Source organism: Aethina tumida, chromosome 1, assembly GCF_024364675.1.
Source record: "Aethina tumida isolate Nest 87 chromosome 1, icAetTumi1.1, whole genome shotgun sequence".
Lineage (NCBI taxonomy): Eukaryota > Metazoa > Arthropoda > Insecta > Coleoptera > Nitidulidae > Aethina > Aethina tumida.
Window position 1 is genome coordinate 11,746,434 of NC_065435.1, and position 23,721 is coordinate 11,770,154.

Consider the following 23,721-nt stretch of genomic DNA (forward strand, 5'->3'; position numbering starts at 1 on the left):
ATGTCGTGTCGCCAGATCAAACTTGGGTAACACGGTTTGCCACAAACAAACACCGACCAACATGATCCACCCCGACTGTGGAGATAGGAGAAAAAATTCATTAGTTGTTTTCTATTAAACGTTCACCATCAAACTCGACCGCAAACGTTTAAAGAACCATAATAACATGACATGTGTTTGATGAGGGTGTGTTAGAGATTTAATTGAAAAATATTATCTGAAGTGTATCTATAAGTTAATGCAGTGACAAATGGGGATGTGGGTTGTTAATATATCCTTTATGGGTTTTCTACTGAGAAATTTCAGTTCAATTTTAGTCGTATTTTGATTTTGTAGTTTAAATTATACGGTGCTTTGAATATATTAGTCGATTAATTGATGACAAAGTAAGAAACCAATATAGAAGTAAAATATTTCACGTACAGGGCACACCTTACATAAGTTTTAGATTTAATTATATTTATAACAAAGTGAAGTTGGTTATATTTCAGGTTTCAGGTACATGTAAACTTTCAATATTCATATTTTATTAAAGATTGACAAAATTAAGTTTTAACGCCTCATAATATATTTACAATGTATTTAATACATAATTGGTGTTTTACATAAATTATTAAGTAAATTTGCATTTTAAAATGAGAATTTTGGTATCACGAAGATTATTTCACAATATGTTAATGTAACAAGATTATTATTAACGATATTAATTTTGTATACTGTTAAACAACTTACGATAATTAAAAAGCTAATTTAATGGCCATTATTTTTTACTTATAAATAACCTTAAAAGTTAAAAAATATGTTTAATTACAAATTAATTTTACAAGAAAAAATTCAAAAACCTTTGAACAGAAACATTATTTAACTAATACATAATTTAAATTATTTTTTCTAAGTTTAAAAAATTAAAAATATTTGATACAAATTACAACAAAAATTTAAAGAATATTTTACAGAATAAAAGATCCAGATTATTCCAATATTTAAACCACACAATTTAAATACCTCACAACACAAATTTTTAAAAAAAAATGTAAAAAAGTTAATAACGTACACAAAATTGTAATAGACTGTTTTTGTAACAGTAGAATAATAAAATACTAGAGAACTTACTAAACTGTAAAATTTTTTGCGGTCAATTTCATTGTTTTGTTTATTATTAACGGTATCAAAAGCTGAAATATAAATTAATAGTTTAATTCTCCATTGCATTTTTTACACAATTGATATCGAACCCAACTAAAACAGTATTCATTTTAAAAGTTTTACGTAACTGAATTTTTTTAAATGAGAATTTTTATGTTTTCAAATATTGATTAAAAAATTAATAAATCAACATACAATTTTTAAAAATATATAATAATAACATTTTAAATAATTGTACAACAGAAATAGAAAAAAAAGTAGAGGAAAAATTAATTACAAGGAAAAAATAAAAATAATAATATTATTGTATTTTTTAGGAGTAATCATTAAAAAATCTCCAAATGAAACCAGAAATTATTGTTTAAATTGAAATATATTCTAAGAAAATATATTTTTTTAAATGTATGTTAGATAAATAGAGAAACATAGAGCAAAATTGATTAAATGAAACGAAAAAATAAAAATAATAAAGAAATTTTTGTCGTTTCAAGGAATAATCATTAAAAAATCTACAAATGAAACCAGAAATTATTGTTTAAATTGAAATATATTCTAATAAAATATATTTTCTGCAAATACGTACCCTATAAATAGAGAAATATGGAGCAAAATTGATTAAATAAAAGGAAAAATAAAAATAATAAAGAGATTTTTGTATTTTTAAGGAGTAATCATTAAAAAATCTCCAAATGAAATCAGAAATTATTGTTTAAATTGAAATATATTCTAATAAAATATATTTTCTGCAAATACGTACCCTATAAATAGAGAAATATGGAGCAAAATTGATTAAATAAAAGGAAAAATAAAAATAATAAAGAGATTTTTGTATTTTTAAGGAGTAATCATTAAAAAATCTCCAAATGAAATCAGAAATTATTGTTTAAATTGAAATATATTCTAATAAAATATATTTTTTAAAATATACTACATAAATAGAGAAATATGGAGCAAATTGATTAAATGAAACGAAAAAATAAAAATATACAGAGATTTTTGTAGTTTCAAGGAATAATCATTAAAAAATCTCCAAATAATATCAGAAATAACTGAAATTGAAATAAATTCTAATAAAATATATTTTTTATAAACACATACTCTATAAATAGTGAAATATAGAGCAAATTTAATTAAGTAAAAGGAAAAAATAAAAATAATAAAGAGAAACACCAGAACCAAACCAGAAATTATTGTTTAAATTGAAATATATTTTTTATAAATACATAATCTGTAAGTAGAGAAATATAGAGCAAAACTAATGAAATAAAAGGAACAAATAATAATAAAGAGATGATGATTATGTATTAAAAAATCTCCAAATGAAACCAGAAATTATTATTTAAATTGGAACTTATTCTAATAAAATATATATATTTTTAAATACATACTACATAGAATAGAGAATTGACATAAATAGAGAATTGATTAAATAAAAGGAAAAAATAAAAATATTAAAGAGATTTTTGTGTTGTAAGTCTATAAATTAAATTTGAAATTATTTAAATTGAAATATAATCTAATAAAGTATAATTTACAGTAATTCCCTGTATTTTTTATTGTATGTAATTGTTGTAACATTTAAATGGTTTGTACAAAAAATATTACAATACGCTTCCAAATATATAATATATAAAAATTAGGTAATTTTCTTTTTTTCTATTTTCCCTGTTACGATTTTAACAATTGACAATGGAATTCTTAATACAACATTAAATCACGTACAACATTTGACTTTTATGAATTTCCTCAATCAATTTTCATCGAAAACAATAACCTAGAACTGAACATCAAAGCTCAATTGAAAGACGTAACACAGAGGCAAAAAAAAGAGAAAAACGAAGAAATCACAAATTAAAATCAATCGCCGACATTGCCTGTTTAAAGGCAATACTTGAAGTCAACAATATTATACGAGTAATGAAGTTTTGAATATGCACAAAGCTCTGTACGTATTGGTAATGTCCCGACCTTTTGTCCCGACTAGTCCAGTTGGCTACATTAGTTTTAAACTCCCCCTCTAATTGTACCGCGGACCCCCCCAGCCTACCCCCCCAGTTATTTTACTTTGCTAATTGCTTCTGCATCGGAAACAACGGGGAAGTCCCGCGAATGCAGCGAAATCAATTTTAATTTTATTTTTTTATTTTTTTTTTTTGGGCCCGAATTGCCGGAGTCAACAAGTGAATAATAAAAGCGAAGCCGGTCGTCCCCGCTGAGTTAAATATTTAATTGTGTTTGATCGGTCGTGTGTCTGTTTACCATATTATCGTTTCGGATCTTTTGTGCCGCCTCAATTTTTAATGCGACGAGCATTTAGTTGTGATAATAATAATTGCGACGGATCCCATTGAATTTTTCGGGCCGGGGCCCCCACCGACCGGTACGCCGAATTATACTGAATGACGTCCGGGCACTCGATTTATTCGATTTTCCATTTATGTGTGTGTACACGTACAGTTTTTACAAAACCGTATTAAACTTGTTTTGTTTATTGTGTGTGTGTGTGCTCGCTCGTTGATAAATTGAATGTGGGAGGATGTTTTTAACGTTTTTTACTAATTAATATATTTATATTAAACAAATAATGTTAATTAAAAAGTAATATATACACATTTGATTATGTATCTATATAAAAATCTACTTTTATACACATCAAAGGGCAACATAACATAAATATGTTTATATAGATATGTATGTAAATTTAATACAATTAAATTTTTTATCATCCTCAAGCAACAGAATATTTTAATATTTTTTTTTTATTACACAAATTCACAGGCACAAGTTACACAATTATAAAAAAAGATAAAAAACATGTCATTAGGAATTTTCAAACATTCAACAACTTTGAAATTAATTAATATCCAACTGTTTCAAAATGTGAAGTTTCTAGGAAATTTCTGTTGGCACTGAACTGTAGATACATATTAACATTTTAGTTTTATTTAGATTATAGGTACGCTGATGTAACTAATTTATGAACTGCTATTTTAATTCGAATTATTATTGTTTTTAACAAAGCAGCGTTTGCTTAAATTATGTAATTTGTCACTGAAATAATAAGCTTTTAAAAGCTTCTATATATTCAAGAAAAATCAGGACAAAGTTAAAAAAATCAATACAATTTTAAAGTGTTATTTGTAAATTATAACTTCAGAAATATATTTTTAAATATAAAAAGTAATATGACCTAATCTAAAGATTTAGATGGAAATGTAATATTATAACTTAAAATATAAATGTAGTATGTTTAAACCTATAAAAACAATACTGATATCGAAATGATAATTTGATATCTTCTCAATAAAATATTAAAAATACAACTATTAACTTTTACCACACAAATACTTTTAAAACGAAATGAAGGATAAAGACTTTTAATTCAAAAACTAATGCTTCTCTATATCTACAAAAATAATAAATCAATATTGAATAATAAATCAGTATATTAACCAAAGCTTTTGAAAAATTAGTGCTATAGATCGTCAGTGTTATAGATTAAACAAATTTTTCAACTATAAAATTTAAAAGCATTATTTATAAATTGAAATTTCAGAAATATATTTTTAGATAAAAAACAAATAATGTGACTTAATCTGTTGTAGAATAAACAAATTTTTCGTCTATAAAATATGAAAATATTACTTTTAATTCAAGAACTTTAACTAATAATTCTCTATATCTATCAAAATTATAAATCAATATCGAATGATATTCACAAAAGCTTATAAAAGCTTCAAGATATATAAAAATTTAAGACAAAAATTTTAAAAATCAGTACTGAAATATATTGTAAACAAATTTTTTGTCTATAAAATATGAAAGTTTTACTTGTAAGTTAAAACTTCAGAAATATATTTTTAAATAAAAAAGTAATGCGACCTAATCCAACAATTTAGATAGATTATAATAACCTAACTTAAAATATAAATATAGTAAATAATGTATCTTTAAACCTATAAAAGTAATACTGATATGGAAAAGATAATTTGATATTTTCTCATTAAAATATTAAAAACACAACTATTAAATTTTACCACAGAAATACTTTTATATTAAAATAAAGGATCATAACTTTTGATTCAAAAACTTTAACTAATTAATGCTTCTCTATATCTGCAAAAATAATAAATCAATATTGGATGATATTAACAAAAGCTTTTAAAAGCTTAAAAATTCAGAACGAAATTTTAAAAAATCAGTACTGAAATATGTTGTAGAATAAACAAATTTTTTATCTATAAAATATGAAGGTGTTGCTTGTAAATTAAAACTTCAGAAATATATTTTTAAATAAAAAAGTAATGTTATCTAATCTAAAAATTTAGATGGAATATAATAATGTAACTTAAAATATAAATGTCGTAAATAATATTTCTTTAAACCTAAAGAAGTAATGCTGATATGGAAAAGATAATTTGATATTTTCTCATCAAAATATTAAAATGCACCGATTAAATTTTACCACAGAAATATCAAACTGTAATTAATGTTTCTCTGTAACTACAAAAATAAATAAAAAAATAAATGAATATTGAATGATATTAAAAAGTTTTCAAATCTTTTCAAGATACATTTACAAAAATATAATTTCTAATTTCCACTATTTTACAAATATCAGTTGCATTGAACAAAAATTTAATAATAGTAATAATGTTTCTCTAATATACAAAATCAATATTGATTTACCATATGTTAAAAAAAATCAATATTGAGTAGAAAATGTAATGTGCTATTTTCACAACAAAATTTAAAAGTACAACTTTTAAAGTTTACCACATAAATATTTTTAAACCAGAATGAAGTACAACAATCTTAATTTTAGAACCTTAATTAATGTTTCTCTAAATCAATAAAAATAATAAATCAATATTGAATGAATTTAACAAAAGTTTGCAAAGCTTCAAGATAATTATTATTTCTAATACAAATATTTGTTAATTAGATATAAATTTAAGAATACAACTTAAAATTTTAAAGGGGGAATCAATGTTTTTCTAAATATACAAAATCAATATTGAAATATGTTGAAGAACAAAGAAATCAATATTGAAAGTAATAAAAGTTTACAGAAGCTTTATAAAAATTTTATAAATATTGATTTAATTCAAAATATAGAGATATAACTCTAAATTTTTTATACATTTGATATGTTATATATAATTGGAGATTTTTTTTAATTTAAAATGTTTTCACGCCTTTAATATGAAATTGCCTTATACCGGTAGAAAAATTTAAAACCGATAAAATATATAAAAAGCTGTTTAGTATGTGGTATACATTCACGAAGGAATCAAGAAACGATGCCAATAAAATAAATATGACAGTAACGAATTCTATTGGGAGACGACGACACAGTCAATTCATAGCAAATAAGTAGCAGAGAAGAATGTAATAAAATAGAGAAGGCACTAATGGTCAGAAATAACGATATAGGTTTGTATTTCGGAACGATTCTGTTTGTTAGGGGCGACGTATCGAAAATTCATAGGAAGTAGAAAACAACGACCGTCTGCTTTTCACTTTTAACAACGGGCCCCGAAGCACAACAACGGTTATGGCCGAATACTCGGTATATTGAAATTTGAATAAATACCTGAGGCTTGTACCCGAAGTATTATTACCCTTAATTTAGGTACACCAACAAATTTTAGTTCATTAGGACGTTTTGAAAATAGAAAATCATTAATTAATTTGATTATAATGAATAAACGTACCATACAGATTTTTTTAGCAAGAATTTGGAGATTTAAGAATGCATTCTACCTCAAATGAAGTACTTATGAGTATCATGCTTTCTGCTGACGAAACTAGATTAGATAAAATTCTCTTAGTAACTTCAAGTTGTACCGTACAGTCTTCCCCAGTAAGAAATTGGAGATTTAAGAGTGTATTCTATCTCAAAGGAAGTACTTACAACATCATGCTTTTTACTGACGATTTTATATTATATAAAATTCTTATGACAACTTCAGGTTGTATCATACAGTCTTCCCCCACAAGAAATTGGAGATTTAAGAGTGTATTCTGCCTCAAAGGAAGTACTTAGAACATCATGCTTTTTGCTGACGAAGTTAGATCATACAAAATTCTCTTAGTAATTTCAGGTTGTACCATATAGACTTTCTCAACTGGAATTTGGAGATTTAAGAGTGTATTCTACCCCAAATGAAGTACTTTCGAGTATCATACTTTATGCTGATGAAACTAGTTTAGATAAAATTCTCTTATTAACTTCAAGTTGTACCGTACAGTCTTCCCCAGCAGGAAACTGGAGATTTAAGAGTGTATTCTATCTTAAAGGAAGTACTTAGAGCATCATGCTTTTTGCTGACAAAATTAAATCAGATAGAATTCTCTTAGTAACTTCTAGTTGTACTATACAGATTTTTTAGCGTGCAGATTTAAGAATGTATTCTACCCCAAATGAAGTACTTATGAGTATCATGCTTTCTGCTGACGAAACTAGATTAGATAAAATTCTCTTAATAACTTCAAGTTGTACCGTACAATCTTCCCCAGTAAGAAATTGGAGATTTAAGAGTGTATTCTACCTCAAAGGAAGTACTTACAACATCATGCTTTTTACTGACGATTTTATATTATATAAAATTCTTATGACAATTTCAGGTTGTATCATACAGTCTTCCCCCACAAGAAATTGGAGATTTAAGAGTGTATTCTGCCTCAAAGGAAGTACTTAGAACATCATGCTTTTTGCTGACGAAGTTAGATCATACAAAATTCTCTTAGTAATTTCAGGTTGTACCATATAGACTTTCTCAACAGGAATTTGGAGATTTAAGAGTGTATTCTACCCCAAATGAAGTACTTTCGAGTATCATACTTTATGCTGATGAAACTAGTTTAGATAAAATTCTCTTATTAACTTCAAGTTGTACCGTACAGTCTTCCCCAGCAGGAAACTTGAGATTTAAGAGTGTATTCTATCTTAAAGGAAGTACTTAGAGCATCATGCTTTTTGCTGACAAAATTAAATTAGATAGAATTCTCTTAGTAACTTCTAGTTGTACTATACAGATTTTTTAGCGTGCAGATTTAAGAATGTATTCTACCCCAAATGAAGTACTTATGAGTATCATGCTTTCTGCTGACGAAACTAGATTAGATAAAATTCTCTTAATAACTTCAAGTTGTACCGTACAATCTTCCCCAGTAAGAAATTGGAGATTTAAGAGTGTATTCTACCTCAAAGGAAGTACTTACAACATCATGCTTTTTACTGACGATTTTATATTATATAAAATTCTTATGACAACTTCAGGTTGTATCATACAGTCTTCCCCCACAAGAAATTGGAGATTTAAGTAGTGTATTCTGCCTCAAAGGAAGTACTTAGAACATCATGCTTTTTGCTGACGAAGTTAGATCATACAAAATTCTCTTAGTAATTTCAGGTTGTACCATATAGACTTTCTCAACAGGAATTTGGAGATTTAAGAGTGTATTCTACCCCAAATGAAGTACTTTCGAGTATCATACTTTATGCTGATGAAACTAGTTTAGATAAAATTCTCTTATTAACTTCAAGTTGTACCGTACAGTCTTCCCCAGCAGGAAACTGGAGATTTAAGAGTGTATTCTATCTTAAAGGAAGTACTTAGAGCATCATTCTTTTTGCTGACAAAATTAAATCAGATAGAATTCTCTTGGTAACTTATAGTTGTACTATACAGATTTTTTAGCGTGCAGATTTAAGAATGTATTCTACCCCAAATGAAGTACTTATGAGTATCATGCTTTCTGCTGACGAAACTAGATTAGATAAAATTCTCTTAATAACTTCAAGTTGTACCGTACAATCTTCCCCAGTAAGAAATTGGAGATTTAAGAGTGTATTCTACCTCAAAGGAAGTACTTACAACATCATGCTTTTTACTGACGATTTTATATTATATAAAATTCTTATGACAACTTCAGGTTGTATCATACAGTCTTCCCCCACAAGAAATTGGAGATTTAAGAGTGTATTCTGCCTCAAAGGAAGTACTTAGAACATCATGCTTTTTGCTGACGAAGTTAGATCATACAAAATTCTCTTAGTAATTTCAGGTTGTACCATATAGACTTTCTCAACAGGAATTTGGAGATTTAAGAGTGTATTCTACCCCAAATGAAGTACTTTCGAGTATCATACTTTATGGAGATTTAAGAGGGTATTCTATCTTAAAGGAAGTACTTAGAGCATCATGCTTTTTGCTGACAAAATTAAATTAGATAGAATTTTCTTAGTAACTTCTAGTTGTACCATACAGATTTTTTTAGCAAGAATTTGGAGATTTAAGAATGTATTCTACCCCAAATGAAGTACTTACAACATCATGCTTTTTACTGACGATTTTAGATTATATAAAATTCCTATGGCAACTTCAGGTTGTATCATATAGTCTTGCCCAACAAGAAATTGGAGATTTAAGAGTGTTTTCTACCTCAAAGGAAGTACTTAGAGCATCATGCTTTCTGCTGATGAAGTTAGATCATATAAAATTCTCATAATAACTTCTAGTTGTACCGTACAGTCTTCCCCAGCAAGAAATTGGAGATTTAAGAGCGTATTTTACCTCAAAGGAAGTACTTACAACATCATGCTTTTTACTGACGATTTTAGATTATATAAAATTCCTATGGCAACTTCAGGTTGTATCATATAGTCTTGCCCAACAAGAAATTGGAGATTTAAGAGTGTTTTCTACCTCAAAGGAAGTACTTAGAGCATCATGCTTTCTGTTGATGAAGTTAGATCGTATAAAATTCTCATAATAACTTCTAGTTGTACCATACAATTTTATCCAGCAAGAAATTCGATATTTAGAAGTGTATTCTACCTCAAAGGGAGTACCTAGAAAGTACTCGTGCAATTTCAGGTAGTACCATACATACCTTCTTACTTGCACAGGAATATACTGGATGTTTAAAAGTGTATTCTACCTCAAAGGGAGTACTTAGATGTTACTCGTGCAGGGAGTACTTAGATAGTACCATACAGCCTTCCACAGCAAGAAACTGGATATTTAAAGTGGATTCCAATTTAAAAGTACCTAGATTGATTCAAAACTGTTCAATAGTCCTTATTTATTATTTATTTAGTATTTGGACACAGTCCATCAATGTTCAACAATTAAAATTCATTTCACTTATTCAGTTTCAGAGCAGCTCGTAAATTTTTCAGTTACTCACAGCACGAGCATATTAAATGCCAAAAACGAAAATCCGTTTGAACGAAACGAAGTCATTTAAAATAATGACTTTTTTTCCAGAAAACCAGAACACAATTTATCGCCAACAAAAGGAATTATCACACAAAATGGACCTCTCTCTCTCTCGCAGCAGGAACGGCGTACAAAGAAACATATTAGCGAACCGTTTTGTGGCATAAAAAATTATTAATTTTCATATTCCTCATCAGCCATTACGTGATCGAAGAGCATTAGGTCTTGCCTTCCATCAAATACATAAGATATATGTGTAATTTCGTACACAATGAACTCTCTTTGCTCTTTTTGTGTACACAGCGAAATGCACGTGCACTGATCAATAAAAGGAGCACGTCCTAGAATTTTATTCCGTTTTAAATATGATTTCGTTACATGCGCTGATTTTTTAAACGGACACAACGGTACATCGATCAGATCTCGACGTGATAAAACCCTCAATAAACAATAATCGAAGTGAAAAACCTAATTAGCGGATCATTTACGGGCGAGAATGAATTGCAGTAATGGCAAACGTGGCAAAAGGCGACCAGTAAGTAAATCGTTAGCGTTTTAATTCCTTTAAAGGTGCGTGAGTAAATTTGTTTATGCACCGGGAAAGGAGAACCGCCGGTTGAAATAAATATCCTTTGGCAAATATGTAACAGGAAATTAAGTTGGAAATCAATTCGATACTTCGAATCGCCCGACCGAAGAACTAATATTAAAACAAAACCCATCGAACTAAGTAAGAAATTAAATATAACGGCCCCAACACAAGAAAGCCATAAAATAAGTAATCTAACAAACTTAACCAATCATACAATACAGTGTTGCTGGGGCGGCCATAAAATCATAATGTCACTACTATTGCCAGAAAATGTATATTGGCTTCGAGGAGTTGATTGGAGAATCTTGCGGGCCCCCCCATTATTACGTACAAAATTTTAATTATAATTTTATTTCGGATTTAAATTGCACATCTACGTCTTCCTCATTTGCATGTTTTAATAAAAGAATTTTAGTTATGCCAACTAACATAAATATAAGATAAATTATTTTTCTTTTTCTTGTATAATTAGCAAAATATAATTAGGAAATTATTATTATTAATTTATTCTTGTTGATATTATAAAAAAATATTATAATCATAAATAGTACTAAAATTTTCCATATAAATAAATATAAATGTTTAATGGAATTAGTATAAACTACAACAAAATTATTATTAAAATATTAATAATTATTAAAAATATGTAGGAAGAGATAATAAAGCTAATAATTAGAATTATGAGGGAAAAAGGGATAATTTAGTTTATTATTCTTCATTATTTGTCCCAAATTTTGATTTATTTTTATTGTATTTTATTTAAATTTAGGCAACATATGTTAAAAATTATTGAAAAAGTTAATTAAAATAATTCAATTTTTCTATGATATAATAATTAATCATGAATAATAAAAAGAAGAAAAAATAAATTTTATTCTATTCTATTCTTGAAGAAAATACAACCATTCAAATTTATTTTTATAACTGTTTTTTATTCATATTTCTGTAACTTTTGGTCAATTCAATGTAATAAATTTTTTCCATATTGTTACAGTGGCGTAGATTCCTATTTTCTACGCCACTGAGTATTTCTTAAAACTAGTAAGTTTTTTATATTCTTTGACCAATTTGGAATAAAAATGTACTCTTGACTAATTTTAATTTTCACAGCCGTTTGTGACATATTTCAGATTTAACGTTCACTGTAATTTTCTTCAAACATTAAAACTGAAATACCTCAAAAACAGCTGTGCTAATCAAAATTAATCAAGAGCACATTTTTCTTCTAAACTGTGCAAACAATATAAAAAGCTTAATAGTTTTAAAAAATATTCAGTGACGTAGAAAATAAGGCGAGAAAAAGAGGAAAATTCGTCACAATCTACGCCACTGTACAAAATGGAAAAAGTTTCTTACACTGAATTATAGGTATGTAATTTAGGATGATACATACCAAATTTAAACAAGATTGGACTAAAAGTTACGGAAATATGAGAAAAAATTTTATTTATACTTTATTCATTATTGAATGTGTTCTATTTCCAAATTTTGACCACCCATTTTGGAAACACCTTGTATGAATTTTCACATCCATTTTCATTAATTAGTTTATTAATATAATTTTTTAATGGAATTAATGTAAACTATATAAAAAATTATAATTAAAAATTATTAATGAAAGAAATTTAATTATTGTAATTTTCCATAATTCACCTTTGACTTTTATGATATTAAAGAAAAATGTTGGAAGTCTTATTTACTAGACATCTTTAACGAACTTCGTTAACAAAAGAAGTCGCAACTTTATTTAAGTGATTATAAAAGTTTGAAAGTATATAATTAACTAATAAAACGAAATTGATAGAGATTATTTCCACTGTAAATACTAATTTAACTCATTGAACTTTGCAATACACAGCATTTAATTTAATAAATAACAAGAATCGTGAAATAACAATGTAAATTTTTTATTTCTAAAGACTTTTTTCTTTCAATTATCAACAACATAATGGAGAAATTTACTCAAAAAATAATTAATTTAAGTTTATGATTATTGAAAAATGTAAAAATTTGTTGACAAATAATTTTAACTCCAAATTTATTAACATTAAAGATGTTATTTTAATTTTAGAAAATCCATATTTAAAAATGTGCCAGAAATCTCCAGGGTTTCATTAATTACCTTGTACTAATTATCTTTTTAATTTCATTAACAAACTCATAAACCCATTTTAATGGTTATAGAATCTTGAAAAGAATTAAATTATCAATAATTAATGAAATAAAATTGATAGTGGTTTGTCATTATCTTAGTTAATTAGTAAATTACTGTTCGAAGTAATTTACTGATTTAACTTGTTACATTTTTCAATGGCCACAATCGAAATCAATAACAAGAATCGTATAATAAAAGTATTTATAAATATTAGTTTTTTTATATCCAAGGACATTTTGACTTTTTTAATTGGATCATCAAGTTTACAAAAAAAAAATTAATAGTTTTATCAGAAAATAATTAGAACTACATAATTTTGTCAATTAATTAATTATTAATTATTATTGTAATTGTCATTTTAACTATTTAAGAAGTTTAATGCATTTGTTATTATTTTTTTTTTTAATACTGGAAATTTTATTTATATATATTATTCTTAATGATCTTTATTAATTATAATTTTAATTGATTAACAACATTATTTAAATTACTGTGGAAAAATTAATGCTGATTATTATCACTTCATTGTGAAGACTTAATTTCATTGAACTTTACAATAACCATAATTAAATTTAATAAAAAATAAGAATCGTGAAATAACATTAGTTTATAAATTAATTTTGACTTGTTAGAATTTTTAATTAAATTTCAAGTTACTTAAAAATAATAGCATAATTTAAATAAATGGAATTAGAATAAAATCAATTTTAAACATTTTGTATATAGTTCAAAAATATTGGAAATATTCACCTTGTATTAATTACATTTTTAATTCCATTATCCTGGAGGGAATTAAATTATAAATAACTAATGAAACAAAGTTAATAATAGTTTATCATCATCTGACTTAAGTGATTAATTACTGTTTTAAGTAATTTACTGATTTAACTTATATACCCCACAATAACTACAACAGAAATCAATAAGTAATAATATTCTTACGATGGCTGAGCCTGTTAATTCTTTTGGAAACTATTTTATGTACAATGGTACATTGCTTTGTTTTAGGGGATTAATTAATTCCCAGACTATTTTTATCTTTTACTATTTTAAGAGATTCAGATACAGATTAATTGTTACACGTTTCTATAATTAGTGAAAACAAATCACCAGATTAATTTTGTTTTTTACCAGAATTATAAATGATCAGACTAATCCTCAGATATTTCCACGTCCAAATCATTAAACCGAATTGAATGGTCGATTATTTAAAAATGAGTGGCCCCCAAAACATTTTACTATTACCCTGGTATTATATCCTTTCCAATTTTCTAGGTAGGCAAATAAATATAAACACGGCCTGTCAAAAAATATAATAACCACCCCCGGCAACACAATGCACTTTTACAGGCCGTAAATTCGGCTAAACATTTCTTATCTTCGCATCGATTATTTGGGAAACTGTCGTTATCATCCCCGTTTCAATTGTTCATTTTACAATGCCATTGTGTGCGCTTATTACAGGAAATAATACATTCACAATTCCCCATCTTGTTTACGTTGCCTGGCGGCTGTAAAAACAAAAATTTTACACAAAAATCGTCGATATGCAAATCGGCCATCACAACCCCGGACCTCTTTTACTTTATTCATTTTTATTATTGGCCGAATTCCTGCGTGCTTGATTTCGCTTTGGGCTCGTCCCGTTCTCAGACGCGTTTATGGAACGTTCGAAATAAAATATTAACGGGCCCGATTAAATATTTATTCGTTCGCCCATTGTGAGGAAGTTTCCGACATAAAATCGTCTTCGAAATTTTTTCCCTGTATTATTGGTCCTGTCAAACGTGAGTGGTTCATATATTATTCAATAAATATGTAAGGGAAATTGGGTAAATTGTTTATTCTTTGGTAAAACTTTGACGGCAACACGTCCGAGTTGCCCAATACGTTTCTGTTTGTAAATATTAATATCCTGTCAGTCTTTATTTATTTTTTTTTTTTTTAAGTTTTACAAAAGAATTTAATTGTGTACAAATCGTTTATAATTCATGGTTTGGCTTTTAAGATGCTGGTTAAAGGCGAAATAAAATTTATCTTTGATTTATTTATAATATATTCAGCCTACACGAAAAGTTTCTGAACGTTTTAAGAACGAACTTGTTTTTATCGAAAAGTTTGTTGGAAAGATGTTAAATCCAAGTACAATAGGAGGTAAATTGGGTAATATATTTAAAAGTTTACTTGAGTCTAATATTATTATTATATTAAATAAATTATTTTTTTACTGGATACAAGGTGCCCCAAATTAATTATACATGATAAACATAGAAAATTAAAGAAATGTTTTCAAAAATTTAAATAATTAGATTATAAAAAATTAGGACAATTCCATATTTTAAAGAAAATTAAAAAAAAAATACACAAATAATAATTATCAAAATTTTCGTCAAAAATTATATTCTTAAAAGTAATTAATTAATTGATCTTAAAAATAAAAAAAGATAATTCTATGAAAAAAATATTTTAAAAAATTTTAAAAAAGTGAAATAAAAATTGAAAAAAAAAATCTAGTAGACAATTCAGGGAATTAAAAAATTTCTAAAAAGTTGAAACCCATCAAAATCATCATTTTTTTTTTTAATTATATAGATAAAAATAAGAGTCATCAAAAAAACTATAAATAACCAAATATATTACAAAATTAAAATAATTAAATTATTTAAAAAACTAATAAGGACAAATCAAAGACCTAAAAAAATCCTAAAAAGTTGGATTTCATTTTAATAGAAAATTTAGAAAATTACACAATAAAATTATAAAAAAATCTAATTTTTCAACAAAAAAGGGATAATTTTATTAAAAATTACAAAGTAAAGTATTAAAAGTAACCGATAAGGACAAATCAAAGAACTTAAACAAATCCTATAAAGTTGGAAGCCTTTTTTTCATTTTAAAAGAAAATTTAGAAAAATACACAATAAAAATTATCACAAAATTCTAATTTTTCAAGAAAAAAGGAAAAATTTGTTAAAAATTACAAAATTAGTATAATTAGATTGTTAAAAGTAAACAATAAAGACAAATCATGGAATTAAAAAAAATAGTTGAAGTCCTTTCTTTTCATTAAAAAAAAATTAGAAAAATACACAATAATATTATTAATGTTATGTATAATTCTGAAAATTCATTAATTGACTCTAAATATAAAAAAGAAGAATTCTACTAAAGAAATGTTTTAAAAAATTTTAAAAAATCATGAAAAAATGGAAATTTGAAATTGTGTCAAAAATTAAAAAATTAAACCAATTAAAGTATTAAAAAAAAATAATAAGGGCAAATCAAGGAATTAAAAAAAATTCGAACAAAATTGGAACCCTTTTTTTTTCATTTATAAAGAAAATTTAGAAAAATACACAATAAAAATTGTCAAAAAAAGGAAAAATTTTGTTAAAAATTACGAAATTAAAACTATTAAGTTATTAAAAGTAACTAATAAGAACAATTTGAGAAATTTAAAAAAATTCTAAATGGTTGGAACCATTAATTAACCCTAAATATAAAAAGAAGAATTCTATTGAAGAAATGTTTTAAAAAATAAAAAAAATTGGTAATTGAAAATTTTGTCAAAAATTACAAAATTAAAGTAATAAATTTCTTAAAAAATCCAATAAGGACAAATCAGGGGCTTAAAAAAATCTTAAAAACTTGGAAACCTTTTTTCATTTTAAAAGAAAAATACACAATAAAAATTATCAAAAAAAAAATCTAATTTTTCAAGAAATAAGGAAAAGACTTTTTAAAAATTATAAATTGAAAATAATTAAATGATTGTTGGAATCCTTTTTTTAATTTGAAAAGAAAATTTAAAAAATACACAATAAAAATTATCAAAAATTCTCTAATTTTTCATAAAAAAAAAAAAATAAAATAATTAAATAATTAAAACTAGCCAATAAGGATAATTAATAAGAATAAAAATTCTAAAACGTTGGAACCCTTTTTTCATATTTAAAAAGAATATTTAGAAAATTACACAATAAAATTGATTATTTATTTATTTAAATTATATTAAAAAAATAAGAACAATCTGAGTAATTAAAAAAATCTTAAAATGTTAGTATCCTTTATTGTTATGTTGAAAATACAAAAATCTCTTTAATATTTTTATATCTTTCTTATAATTAATTAATTTTACTCAACAGTTATGTACTTGTGAAGTCTACATTTACAAAAAAATATTTTACTAGAATATATTTCAATTTCTAATCTGATTTATACATTTTTTTATGATTGAAATACGAATGATTAATGAATGAAAAAAAAAATCTTATTTAAACAACAACAAAAAATAGCAAAGTATTAAAAATATTTTATTTTATAAACAAAAGAAATAAAATATAATTATAATGTATATTTTGGATACTAAAATTTATATACAGTCAAATTCAGTCAATTTGACTTTGTTAATTTATCTGATCTAAGGTACAATTAATATGAGCATCAAAACCACATAGGGACTTGATTTGTAATTCATTTAGTAACAAAACGGATAAATTTTTTAATGCCCATAGATAAGGACATGGCACTTTAAACGGAAAACGATGTTAATTTAATTCCTTTGATGGTGGAACATTTATTTAATACTATAAAGTCCAGATATTAGTTAAATGTAACCAATAAAAGGTTTCAAGGCTTATCTTCATTTCTGTCTATCACAAACACCACGCCGTTTATGACACAGAAACCCCACACGTACGTCAGTCAGGCTTTTAGACGAAAACACCAAACCATTCCGAACTAACAATATAAGTCAACAGCATTAAAACCTTCGTTCGGAATCATTCTTTAAACCGAATCGATTTGTTCTGCCGCAACAAGAATTTCAATTTCCTCCTCAAGACTGCATGCACAACCGGACTAATCGACAATAAATCGAAATTAACCGATACACACATATTCTTAAATCACACCGAACTAATCTAATCAAATGTTTATTCGGTTCAATTAAAACCGGACCGGCATGGCGGTCCCGATACAAATTAATTGAATAAATTTTAGGGGGATCTGTTATGGGCTCCCGCTTTTTAACAGCCAAACGGCCCGAACAGGTAACGAAAAACTAAACGAAAACATTACGCCTCTTTGTCTATGTCGAATTTTACCTGGCCCACCTAATAATTAAATATTGCCGTTGGTCTCCGGGTCCCCGTCTTTGTGTGTTTGACAAACAACAATTACCACGCCGCGTACGATTTTGTTTCGTCGTCCCGATCCGGATCCTCTTCCAAAAACGTAACGAACCTTTTGTATTACCAAAAAATTTCCTACTTTTTAATCGGCGAAAACCGGCATCACGTTTCAACGGCGACGAACCACACCTGTTTCGGCGTGTTCGGACGGTGGGGCAGCGTGTGTGTGTTCTTGAATTATTGAATTTAATGGCTACTTTTATACGGAAATTAAAATACCTTTTTATTAATCGTCTGGGACGCACTTACAGAAGTAAAACAGCCACAATTAAACTATTTTGTTTCCACTTCAGTTTGGTATCATTCAAATTTACAACACTACAATTGCCCTATTATAATATTTATAATAAAAGTTTACTTAATATTGATTCTTATCGAAAAATACACATGTATGTAAACATGTATACAGGTACAATGTTTGCCTCACTATAATATTTACCGTGTGATTAATTTATTTATATTATAACAATTTCATTTTAAACTTTTTTATATATAAATATTTATTTAGTGTTTTTTATTATTAAATTGAATGCACACACTCATATTGAATTAAAATTTAATGGAAATGTATAAATTGGTTTTGAAAAAGGTAAAATTATACTTTAAATTGTATTTAACCCAAATTTAATTTCAAGATTCAGTATTACCAACCTCAAAAAGGTTAATCAACAATTATAATTACTGTATAATTATTATTTCTGAAAAATATGCGATTAACAACTGAATGATTTAATTAATTATATGTACAAAATGTGTGTTAAAATGAATTTGCATATATTTTTATAGTTTAATTAAAGTTTTAAAGGTTCTTTAGATGTAAAATATTGATATAATTTATCGTTTTAATAAAAGTTGCTCCACAAAGGCCTCACACTGAAATATTCATAATAAAATTTTGTTTAAAGTAAAGTTAGACACAAAATGAAGCTTTAATTGAGATAAAATCATAGTTTAAATTGTTTTAATTTTAAACACATAATTAAAGTTTCAACATTTTAATTAATTTATTAATATTATTTTTTTAAAATATATTATTAACAACAGAATGATTAAATTAGTCATTTGTAGAAAATGTCATAAAATAAATTTGCATATACAATTTTACGGTTTAATTAAAGTGTTAAATGTCTTTTAGATAAAAAATATTGATATTTCTGAAACATTACACACATTTATCGTTTTAATAAGAGTTACTTTTTGTATTTTACCACACAAAGGACTGAATTAAACTTGCACTGAAATATTCGTAATAAAATGTTGTTTAAAGTTTCACACAAAATGAAGCTTTAATTGAGGCAAAATTATAGTTTAGATTGTATTAAATTCATAATTAAAGTCTCAACATTTTAATTTCAAGACTCAGATTTATTAAAAATATGTTTTTGTAAACATTAACCTAAAAAAAATTATTCAACAATCATAATTACTCCATAAATATTATTTTTAAAAAATGTCATAAAACACATTTTTATAGTTTACTCAAAGTTTTAAATGTTTCGTTATCGTTTTATAAAAGTTACCCTTTGTATTTTACTCCGCAATAGACTGAATTAAACTTGCACTGAAATATTCATAATAAAATTTTGCTTAAAGTAAAGTTAGACACAAAATGAAGCTTTAATCAAGACAAAATTATAGTTTAGAATGTATTAAATACACATGTTAATTAAAGTCTCAACATTTTACTTTCAAGAATCAGTATTACTAAAAATGTTTTTATAAAAAATAACCTAAAAGCGTAAAATAACAATGATAATTAGCACATATTTTTAAATACTGATCAAATTTGTACAAAATGTCAAAATTATTTGTATATAAATTTATAATTTATTTATAAAGTTTTAAATAATGTTTAGATGTAAAATACTGATATTTCTGAAATGTACAACATTTAACATATAATATGTTTATCCTTTTATTAAAAGTTACTCTTTGTACTCCACCATAAACTGAATTAAACTTGAATTGACATACACATAATAAAATTTTATTTAAAGTAAAGTTAGACACAAAGTAAATCATTAATTGAGATAATATTATTATTTATTTTGTATTAACTATATACAAAATTATGAACATTTTAATGTGGTAATGTAAAATATAATAATTATTTTTAAAACAATATTTTAATGCACTAAATCGGATAAATTTTACATATAAAGATAAATCTTAATGATTTTCAAAATATTTTAATTTTTCTTGAGTAATTTAGTACAAATTCTTCAGTAATATTTAAAAAACACCTCTAATATAAATGAAATATGTGCTACATATTCACAAATTATCGGTAACATGAAACTTTTGAAGGAATTTTATACCTAATATTAAAAACAGTTTCTCTCTATTCAATACGAGCATGAAATTTATGAAAACTATAAAATTTATATTGAATAATTCTAGCGTGACTTAGGCACATAAAGAATATCACGTTTACGTTAATCCATTTAAAAATGTTTATTTAAAAATTAAGACGTATCTAACGTATAGTTTAGTATGAAATAAAGCTTTAATTAAGATAAAATTACAGTTTATATTGTATGAACTATGTAATTAAAGTATAAATATTTTAATTTCAAGACCTTAACATTACTAAAGTTACATTTTTACATTAATTAACTTTAGGAAGACTTAAAAAACAACAAACACAGTTGGAACGAATGGAAGAAATATTTATCATAGAGTTAGATGCAAACTAAATTTTAATTAATTAAGATAAAATTGTTTTAATTGTATAAAAGATGTATTTATTTAACGTCGAATTAAAAAAATTTTTAAATAATAATTTTGAAGTCCCTCTTTGTATTTAGCTCCAATATATTGAATTACATTTCAATAAAAATGTATAAATCCTTTTAAAAAAATCTTTATTTAAAAATTGATACATTTAATCTAAAGTTAGAAATAAAATACAGCTTTAATTTAGTCAAAATTAGTGTTTAGATTGTATGAAGGATGTTTTTAACGTCAAATTAGGTGCAAATAATATTTTTAAATAAGCCAAATTTGAACATTTCTATGAATACTTTTATAAATGCATATATAATTTAAATTTTGTAATATTTGGGAAATTTTGAAGTCACTCTTTGTATTTAGCTCCATTATATTGAATTAAACTTCAATAAAAAATTTATAAATCTTTTAAAAAGACCTTTATAAAGAAATTGATACATTTATCCTAAAGTTAGAAATAAAATAAATTTTTAATTTAGGTAAAATTAGTGTTTATATTGTATGAAAAATGTTTTAACGTCAACTTAGATACAATAAATATTTTTAGTAACACAAATTTGATATTTTTAACATTTCTATGAATATTTCTAACATTTTTATAAATATCTACATATATAATATAAAATTTAGTAATATTTAATAAATCTTGAAGTTATTCTTTGTATTTATCTCCATTATATTGAATGAAACTTCAATAGAAATGTATAAATCTTTTAAAGAGACCTTTATTAAAAAAATGGATACATTTATCCTAAAGTTAGAAATAAAATACAGCTGTAACTTATGTAAAATTAGTGTTTAGATTGTATTAACGTCAAATTAAGTACATAAAATATTTTTAAATAAGACAAATTGATATTTTTAACATTTCTATGAATATTTCTAACATTTTTATACATATTTGCATATATAATATATAATTTAGTTATATTTAATAGATTTTGAAGTCACTTAGCTCCATTTTAATGAACTAAACTTCAATAAAAATGTATAAACCCTTTTAAAAAGACCTTTATTTGAAAAGTGATACATTTAATCTAAAATACAACTTTAATTCACATAGAATTATTTTATAAATTGTATTAAACATGTACAAAGTTAGCTTTAAATTATAAATAATTAACCTTTTAAATTCTCAATATTCTAATTTAAAACCTACACACAGCAATTACAAATAATATATATTTATTATTTTTTAAAACTAGACAGTTGTAAAACAAAGATAATTCAGATTGGAATATTTAGTAACATTTCAAGAAAAATCCAAATGGAATATGTGCCATGAATAAGCAATTCACAATTTTCGGTAATATGAAACTTTTGAAGAATTTTCTACCTGATATTTAAAACGGTTTTTGACTATTCTGTACGAGTTTGAGCTCAAAATTTATGAAAATTATAAATTTATATTAAATAATACTGGCGTGACTTGGGTACATAAGAAATATTGCGAACCTTTGTTAAATTGTGCCTTTTTATTATCGCCGTGTGTGTGTGTTAGTTATAGAAATTTTACACACATTGGAAATTTGAAAAAGGCGGCGATTAACCATCGCCAATATATGTAAATCCCCGATAAACACGGCAAATAATTTAATAACAATTATAAATATTTATAAGCGCACGGGAGCTTAAATGAATCGAGTATTTTATAATATATCTGTATTATTTGTCGATTTACAGTAATTTAAAACAACACCTGAACGTGTCCCGGCAAAAGTAATAAACAAAAATAATGACAATTGTCGCACCGTCATTTTTTTCACGTTACCGCCGTGCCAATTAAAATGGGAATTCACACGAAACAATTTAGAAAAAGCACTTACCTCAGTTCAGTGATAGTATCCTGATTCACAAAGGTCATACATAAATACAGCATCCAAGAAGGCTAAAGATGTTCCCTACACAATAACATTCGATCTACACGGCATGCCTGAATGGAAAATCTATAAATATGAATTATGATATGCACCAATATTGTCCAGTGTTACGTTCCGCGATAACAGATCACCGAGCGTTGCATTACTTCTTCGGAGAACAACAATAAATGACCATCTATTCTACTCCATTTTGAAACCTCTGTAAGAATGTATGATTCTCATATTCTTTGTGTTTTGTTGCGGTTCGTGTGCCACTGATGTATGAACTTCACTATGATTTTGCACTTACTTCAGCCGGAGGCCACGCATTTTTCCAATAATACGCTGGGAGTGTCTGTACATTGAACAAAATAGTGGATTAGCAAATTACATCGATGCTTGGGATTTTCACTGCTGATGTGCTATGAGCGAGCTATACAAACTAAATGTGATTTGGCACTCTTACACCAGATGACACCACTGCATGGGCCCCTCATCGACACAAACCCAAGTTCTTTGTAACTCCTCCCATAAGGTCATTTACCGGGGATCCTCCGAATGATCCTCGGCATTATGTTACAACGTTGCCGCTCCTGAACGACCAACAAAGAAATTATTATTAAATCCTAAAAAACTATTTCTCTTTCATTACATAAGTCGCTAATTAGAAAGGCGGGGATTCACACCGCGAAAAGTTATTAAAATATTACTTTTTTGTTACCACGTTGTTGTACACGCGTGGACACTAATTAATATTCAAGTTTTTTCTCTAATTTGAGCTTCTAAAATATCTTTAACCATTTTTTGCTGCTATAAA

At 25.6% G+C, this 23,721-nt stretch overlaps 1 protein-coding gene across 1 annotated transcript in view; it reads right to left on the reverse strand.

The window, feature by feature from the left end:
- LOC109608802 (plexin-B) overlaps nt 1-23,315 on the reverse strand; it is a 167,749-nt gene extending 144,434 nt beyond the window's left edge. Inside the window, exon 1 of the mRNA XM_049965361.1 lies at nt 22,872-23,315. The gene's annotated coding sequence lies outside the window, so the exon portion shown is untranslated. The remainder of the gene's footprint in view (nt 1-22,871) is intronic.
- Nucleotides 23,316-23,721: the final 406 nt, after the last annotated feature.